We start from the raw sequence: 9,303 nt of genomic DNA, 5'->3' as shown, positions 1-9,303 counted from the left end.
TGAACATCATCAACCCTAAAATCCCAAACGTGTCTTGACCCCTGATTGTTGCTGTCTCCTTCAACTTCGTCGTCTCGGCGGCCGGCGGTTGGCGGCCGATGAGTTTAGGGAGGCCGGGGAGTTTAGAGAGAGAGCAAGGATTCTTCTCGGTGCTTAAGGCGGAGGTGGTGAGAGGGTTGTGGCAGGCGAGGTCCTGCGTGAAGAGGGTGTTTTCCCCTTTTTCATTTTATCTAAAATTTTTAATCTTCTCAATGTATCGAGCTTACGTTGTCTGGAGGCCTTCCTCCCTCCCTCCTTCCTCCCTCCTCCCTCAGTCCCTCACCTCCCTGGCTAGCTACCTTCCTTCCTTCCTCCCTTCCTTTATGTACACAACGTCACAGTTTCCTTCTCTCAACAAATGCCTTTAGAAAGCCGCCTCTTCATCTTTAATTGGTTCAATTCAAGTAACAGAAGCCCTTACTTTCGGATTCTCCTTGTTTGTAACTTAATACTGGAATTGATTGGGATTTCTTTTTCTGTAATTATGATATCTAATTCTGTGGTTTTTTATTGATTAATATCATAGTGGAATGGAACTCTTCTATAATGCGAAGGCCATCGGCTACGAGGCCATCACGATAAATATCTGCTCGCGGATGAGGATGAGGAATCTGTGTGTCAAGAACGGAACGGCTCGTCACAGAATGCTAGGTGGATCGTTGAGTTCCTCTAAGACCCAAACTTGATCCGTCTCAAGAGCTGCTACGAAAAATACCTCACCGCCTCCGACGTTCCCTTCCTTCTCGGGATGACTAGTCACAAGGTCCTTTAGACATTGCCTAGCAGATTGGATTCCTCAGTGGAGTTGAAGGAAAGTATCCATGGAAGCGATTCGGATCGTCCTACCGGTAGGGTCGACCATTCGACAAATAATCAATAACAGGGTTTTGATCGTTACCTGAAACTCCACAAGTGCAGAGCTTCCACGTGATCTTATCCCTTTCGCAATGAGTCCTTCCCACACGTACAACTTTACGTTCCCTTAATCACCATACTCGACCACTCCAAAAGGAAGAGAAAGATGGGAGAGGCATTTTCTAGAGGAGGGTGAGAACCGTGAGAACTCTCATATCACCTTATTTTGGTTTAGTCAATCTAATATATTCTTAATCAATTAGAATCCCCTAATAGTTAGTGTTTTAGTAACATCTAACTAAGTAATGGGTTTTCTATTTAGAGCCAACAACTAAACCAAAACCAATCTTATCATATAAGATAAAATCAAAATTATTAAGAAAATAAATAATATAAAATTCTTTTCCTACCAATAGGAAAATAAATAATATAAAATTCTTTTTCCTAACAATCTCCTCCATCTTAATATGAGATCTCATCTCTTGTGAAGATTCAAAATCTTAGATCACAAAAAGAATTCATGACCATTAAAATGTTGTACATGTAGATTGAACTTATAGGAAAGGGGTAGGATCCCATTAGGATTCCACCTAGCATCTTATGTATCTTAACAATACTGTATTCATAATACAGGGTTAATCAACACATGTGATGCCAAGTAGATGTAACAATCATTACGCAATTTAAGTAGATTATTACGCATCAGTCCTTCCACAATACAATATCACATTATAGACTATAGGACATGTGTATACTATCATATCCCCAATCTATAGAAATTTTTTCAGAGATTTTGTAATTCTGATTGGACCAAAGAAAATATTTTTCAAAATTTTTTACGAAAATAAATATTAATAAATAATATTAATTTTAAAAAACTTTGTAAACTATTTAGAAAAATACCACCAGTACCAAGTTTATGTCCAATCAAGTACAGTCATTCTCTCTTATTGATATTCTTCCAATAAGGACAGTGGATTCCTTATTAGAAATTTCTTTCGAATACGATCAAACAATATAAATCCAGTACACCGATATATAGTCAAGGTGACATCAACCATTGGTGCACCAAAATTCACAATGTGTGATCGTATCGATAAGAACTCATCAGGTCAAAGGATTAATCGTACACTACTCATGAGAATTTCGTTTCAAATCAACAGACAGTAACACACACTTAAAATTTTCTAGTATGATGTAGTTCAATGTACACACTGTATGTACACTTGAACCTGTACCCTGGAATCTCCATTCCTAGGTACCCACAATACGACGACCATTTACACAGGATGTCCAGTCCCATCCCTAGTCGTGAACAATTTTAGGTTAAAACCTAAGGACTTACCAAGGTCCGTTATTAAATCATACAAATTAATTTATATAATTTTCATATAATTATAGATTGATGATGGAACATTTCCAAAAAACTCCCACTTGTACGTCAAACCCATCAAATTTTTTTACATATTCTCAACATATTCACATCCTACATCAATCCCTTAGTAAAGAGATTTGAAAGAACTATTCCTCTGAGCTAATTTCATCAGCTGCCTGGATTAATCTTTCTATAGGATGCAACTTGAATTCTTTATTCAAGTGTAAAATATTCTCATTATCACATATCTGGACAATAAGTAGTTTACAAGCTTATAAATAGTCTCTTGTTTAGTTAATAACTTTTATCATCCAAACAACTTGGCTAATTGTCAAACATTCCACTACTATAGTGAAATCCAAGATAAATTACTCTTTTGAATTATTCCAAAATATAACACCATCACTTAAATGCAAAATCCTAAATATTATGGATTATCTGTCACACTTGTCAAATTTTTAAATAATCAAATATTACGTAAATTGACATGTAGTAACATTATGAACTTAGGTCAACTTCTCAGTAATTCTCCATTACTAAAGTTTGACAATAATCCAACTATTTTATCCAAAAAAAATATTTGTATTTTCATTAACCATTTGGTCCATTCAAAAATTGTTCCAAGCAAACAATTTGTTATTTGATCAAATGTGAATATTTTAGATAATAGAAACTTTCAAGAGATCGATAAGATCTCAATGGTATGCACTCTTCTCCTATTAACATTTGAATCTGTGACTATCACAGTGTGTATCTGTCAACAATGAAACCCTGGGGGTATATCATTCGACAACAATCATACTTTGAATTTTTCTACTTTGAATTTTTTCTTTCTTTCAACCTTTTCTTTCATCATTATATAGATCCTCTTGCATCCAATGGGCATACGCCTTATAGTGGATCTATAAAAATCCTAACTTAGTAAGATGAAAAGATATTATTTCAAAGCTCAATTTTCTATTATCTTTTGTGTCTACATCTTATACAGCCTTAACAAAAGTGTATTTGATTCTAAAGAATTACACATATTTGTAGAACTTTTTTACATAGCCATTCTCCTTTATATAGAAGGTATAGTTAATAGGATGTAAAATTATCCTCCTACGATATTGAGACATTTAAGGATATTATACAAAACATGTGAGTTACAAATGTTGATTTAGTTAGTACACATAGAACTATTCTATGCTCCTAAAAATATATCACAGTGTAATATAATTCTCTTAAAGAAAAATCAGCCAAATAAGATTATCAAATCATATGCTATTTATTGTTGTATTTCATCTCATCTCTCTACCGTCTTTGCATTTAAGCTAAACGATCTCTATACCTTAAGAAATTATAGAATAAGCTTTCGCACATTCTATTATTTAAAAGGTTCCTTAGGTACCAATTTAGATGGATACTTATTCAAAATGAATACTATTATTTTAAAAGTACAATGCTAATAAAACAGCTGTCAAACATTGTTTTACAATGCCCAATTCAATCTTTTTATTACATCATACAATATGATGTATCTAGGTATCTCAATTAGAGATCTTATACTGTTTAAGATAATCCAAAGAATATATGATAAATGTTCTCACTTGATCTAATCAAGAGTTAACACTCATACCTTTATCAAGTAGAGTATTTACTGGATGATCTACATTAGTATAAATTAACTTCAAAACACAAATAGCTCTATAGTTTTTTTTAGAAAAAGACTTGGTCATATGTCCTCATAAATAGGACTTATAAGTTGACATAGGATTTTCCTTTAGACATTCTAGAGACTTATCCCTCTCAACTTATAAATTCTACTAACTCTATACAACCTTATAACAAACGTGAAAAGTGTGAAATTAACTAGAGCACACAATTTTTTTTTTTTCATTACCATATAATGGTAATTGCTCTAGTCCCAGCTAAAAGATGATTTTTAGTTTTCATAAAATATTCTTGTCATATTTAAACTATATAGTTTGTAGACATGCATGAGGAACCGAAGTCCATACATATCATGCGGCTGTCGGTCATACCAACACAATATATTCAAACAAGACAAGTGTTTTATAAAAAATTTTATCCAGCTACTTTCATAATGTGATTAGGTAAAGCTAATAATTCTTTGTATCATTCTTTCCCATATTACTTGACACATGGGTCTCACCGACGTATTCTTTCTTCTTATTTTAACCAGTAGGTATTGAACATTCTTTTCCATATTACTTGACATATGGGTCACACCCACCCATTCTTTCTTCTTATTTTAACCATTAGGTATTGAATATGAAAAGAAAACTATAAATGCCATTACTATTGCCCTGACTTTTCATAAGCAAATGTTTTCACCAGTTATATTAGATGTAGTCGGTGACATGGTTAAGACATTAAAATAAGCATCTATGATTAACTTAAGGAATTTCAATCTCATAAAGTGACCTATCATTATTATGATATAGTCAAGAATTGGAGAACTTTAAGACATCTTGGGTAATATGATAGACCTTAGTTGATGATCAATGAGCATTCTTAGTTTACTCATCAAACATCTTCTTAGCATCTTCATCATGTCTATAACCCTTGACAATTATAAAGAATATCATAGGGTCAACTAGGGAAAGAGTATTATCTCTCAGGATAAACCAATTTAATCAAATATAAGCATAAGTAAATATTTTTGTCTATTCCAAACAATTAGATCAGATAAAAGGATTAACATCATAATAATTAGTGGGTAAGTGATGGTAAAATGGGCAATGATGTATAATTAATTTATAGATACATACCATTGAATACAAGTAGGCAAAACTCAATCAATGGTTTTTTATAACTTAAGCTTTCCTCAAAGCTTTGGGATGTGAATTGGAATAATTCAACCCTTACATGCACAACTTAGCCTTTCAGAGTTCATTGTACACATGCTGATTAATTGGACTAATTCTATCCATCATAATGACTTCCAATAACTTTGACCACCTGAGTACCATGTCCATTCCTATTCGGTGACATATCCTCAGGTCAAGTGTATATCCATTATCTCAGAGTGAATTATGGCATCGTGAGCTAGTGTCTACTATCGTAATACACCTCTTACTAATCATGTCCTCTACTTATTATAGAGGAGATGAGTGTAGACCGTTCATTGAACAATCACAAGCATTATCCTATCGACATTTGCTAGAATTAACCTATGAAATCTCGACCCTCACCAATCACGGGAGGTCATGCGAATCCCACCAATTAGAGTTTCTCATATCACATTTGCTTTATAGTGAGAGGAACAGGAACGCATATACATAGATAATCATATATACATACATTCAATGCATTGTTATATATTGCATTATATGTATTTACACTAACTTCACAACACATGTAATAAACACAGGCATTTAAGTTAAACAATTAAAATAAACATCACATGTAAATTATTAACTATAGTGGTTATGGGATGGCATCCAGAGTCAAATTAATTTTACATCTCATGCAATTCAGCTTGATTCCAAGATGGGTGGGAGTAACATAGCCTCATTAGCTACTCCAACTCAACCTAAGTTAAGTGATAATGTAAATGCAGGTTACATAAAAATAACTATTACATTGAAAATAATAAAATAAAAACATTTTATCTTGATCTCGGTCACTTCCTTCAAGCGATCAACACCTCCGATCAACTCTTGATCAACTTCTTTGATCGTCTTACAATCATCGTCATCGATTTTCTCTCGATCATCACATGATAAAATAAAATCTTAATTCTATTTTATATTTTCTTTATTAAAGAAATCTTGGAAAATCAACCCACCAATTGGGCTACCCAAGGGGAATACGTCAATTTATAAAAAAGAACGGAGGAGAGAGAGAGTAAATAGATAATAGGAGACGAATTTTAAAAACACATATATACATGTCATCCACATAAAAATCCATCAATATGGTTCATTTTAAATCTCATAACCACTAACGAATGCATGCATTTGATCATTTCATTTCATTTATGTGAAAATAAAAAATTTATAAAACCACATTTTAAATTGTCAACTTTTGACAGTTCTATCACTTATGTTCATAAAATTATTATACTCCCAAAACAAAACATTAAATCATATTTAATTATATGGGTTTATGGGTCCATGTGTCCACTAGGGTTTTAAGAAAATCAAAGAATATATAAATGTACAAATTAACTTAATAAGTACTATTTTTTGAATACAGTACTTAGCACTTTAAGTTATAGGTCCATTTTGAGTTCTATGTACAATGTAATATTTTCAGTCCATGGAACAATCTACTTCACCATGCACACTTTATCTCACTAATATTTAGTAAAATAGACTATTACATCTTATGTAACAAAACATGCAAGTTCTTTAAAATGTCCAAATTTTAACTTTCACTTAATACCATATTATGTAGGTCCCACCTAGTCAAACTAAGGTACAAAATAAAAAAAATTAATTATTTCCATAGCTTGGTACTAGTATTGGACTCTCCATTGAGCTCATCAATTTTGTACACATTAATATCTCTTATATTGATAATTTCATAAATTATTAACTATTAGAGATATTGATCCTATAGAAAATATTAATTATTCGAAGCCAATAAAAAGATTATTATTTTAATTATTTAAAAACATAAAATTGGACCCAAAACCTTTTGCAAAGCTAACACTATATTTATAGTCTGATAGGATTTACTTTAAAAACTAATAATTTCCATAAGCTTACTGCCCATACTTTGACTTTCCAATGGATTGACCATATAGGTATACATAAAGGCACCTCAAATTTATAATTTCTCAAATTGTTAATTATATAGGCCTTATGAAAAATATTAATTATTAGAAGTAAAAAATACTCAACTATTGGGTTATGATAAGGTGGGCCAGCAAATGGGTTCAACTTAAAACACTTTTTAAGTCAATGTTGTATGTACAGACACGTGGATTTTAAGTAAAACATTTTAAACTAAAACCAGATAGTTATGCAAGTTTCCAGATAAAACTTATTTTATTTTGAAGAACAATATCTATATAGAGAATATTGGTTTATTGATAAGAGCCCACAATTTAAGAACAACCCAAATGAGGAATTTAAGCCAATTCAAACTCTTTAATTTAAAAAACTTGGGTTTCACAAACCAATAACGACGCACAAGGACCCTTTTTAAAAAGTTTTAATAAGCCCAAAATCATAAAAGCCCATTTAAAATAAAGGGCTAAATAGTTAAGAGCCCACATATATATATATATATATATATTTTTAAAAAATTCACTATTCGATGTCACTATTCATATGAACAGTCCATACTGTTCACGTTAATAGTGCCATACTGTTCAAACTTTTTTTTTTTTTAAATAACTGATCAAATGCAATGATTTGAAAAATAATATATATATATATATATATATATTATGGAAGAACATAGATCTGTAAGTGTTTTTTTTTTCTTATATCAATTTCATGGTGAACAGTGTTAACTGTTCTATGATTATTAATTTTTTTTTTAATAAAATTTTAAGATCAAATGCTATATGCATTATGAAATAAATTGAAGATCCCCCTTCGGCAGGGAGGCTTTGATACTACTAAAGGAAAGTATCCACGGAAGTGATTCAGATCGTCCTACCGGTAGGGTTGATCATTCAACAAATAATCGATAACAGGGTTTTGATTGTTACTTGAAAGTCCACAAGTGCAGAGCCTCCACGCGATCTTGGCCTTGTCGCAGTGAGTCCTTCTCACAAGTACAACTTTGCGTTCCCTTTGATCCAAGTTCCTCCACAGCAGTCAGGGTTTTCATAAAACCCTAATCATCATACTCGATCACTCCAAAAGGAAGAGAGAGATGGGAGAGGCGTTTTCTAGAAAAGGGTGAGAACCATGAGAACTGTTCTCTCGTATCACTTTGTTTTGGTTTAGTCAATTTAATATATTCTTGGTCAATCAGAATCCCCTATTAGTTAGTGTTTTAGTAACATCCAACTACGTAATGAGTTAGAGCTAACAACTAACCAAAACCAATCTTATCATATAAGATAAGATCAAAATTATTAAGAAAATAAATAATATAAAATTCTTTTCCTACCAATAGAAAAATAAATAATATAAAATTCTTTTTCCTAACAGGAGCACCTTAGGGAAGGCTTCCAGGTAAGGCTTAAGACATGCCACAACAACTTCTTGCATGCAAATGGAGGTCTCCCTCCCTGGAGAAACTCCATCACCCACGATACCCCTCATATAAGTGCCACTAAGGATTGGATCCTTTGGGACGTCGATATTGTTGAGATTAGAATCGATTTGCCAATTCGTCCATCCCCACCAGTGATAAACCGAAAGGGAAGGAGACTCCCAGTTGATTCTCCAACTCCTCCATCCTCAGTGCTTAACCTAAACTGAGGGTGACCCCCAGTCGATGCTCTTCTCCATCCCCAGTGGTTAACCAAAATCAACATTATGGACCTCGCCGGCAACAACCATCTCACCAGCTCCGCCTTCAGTGCCAAGAAGAATCCTTGCTTTCTCTCCAAACTGGCGGGCTGCTAACCTCAGTGAACAGAGACGACCAAGTTGAAGGGGGCAGCAACAACCAAGGTTCAAGACAAGTTTGGGATTTTAGGGTTGAAGATGTTTAAAGGGTAAAATGGTCATTGATTTAAGATGTTTTAGGTAAAGATATCATTAGGGTAAAATCATCTTTTCAATTTTAAAAACTAACACCTCACTCACAGTGTTAATTGGACTGAGTTTATTTGTAATAAATGACACGCGAAGGGGGTGGATGTAATAAGGGCAAACACAAGGGGTGGTGGATGTAAATTTCCCTTAATTATTTAACATCCACTTCAATTAATTACTTGTCTTTACTGATCTCATCCGTTAAACTCTCAATTAACCCATGAAAACTTACATTGATCTCAAACATTTATTTCATATTGATCTGAAAATCTTACGTTCAGTTTATCATTTTTCATATTTCATTTATGGTTCCTGTCCTCGTCTCCAGCATAATTGTCTCTACACTTATTCTGTATGATATGC

General features: G+C 33.0%; 1 pseudogene; it reads left to right on the top strand.

The window, feature by feature from the left end:
* Window positions 1-569: 569 nt before the first annotated feature.
* Window positions 570-8,661, top strand: LOC122068685 (annotated as a pseudogene).
* The last annotated feature ends 642 nt before the right edge of the window (window positions 8,662-9,303 follow it).

This window comes from Macadamia integrifolia, unplaced genomic scaffold (assembly GCF_013358625.1).
Source record: "Macadamia integrifolia cultivar HAES 741 unplaced genomic scaffold, SCU_Mint_v3 scaffold451, whole genome shotgun sequence".
Lineage (NCBI taxonomy): Eukaryota > Viridiplantae > Streptophyta > Magnoliopsida > Proteales > Proteaceae > Macadamia > Macadamia integrifolia.
The sequence above is the reverse complement of the archived record's forward strand: the minus strand, read 5'-3'. Positions and strand labels throughout refer to the sequence as shown.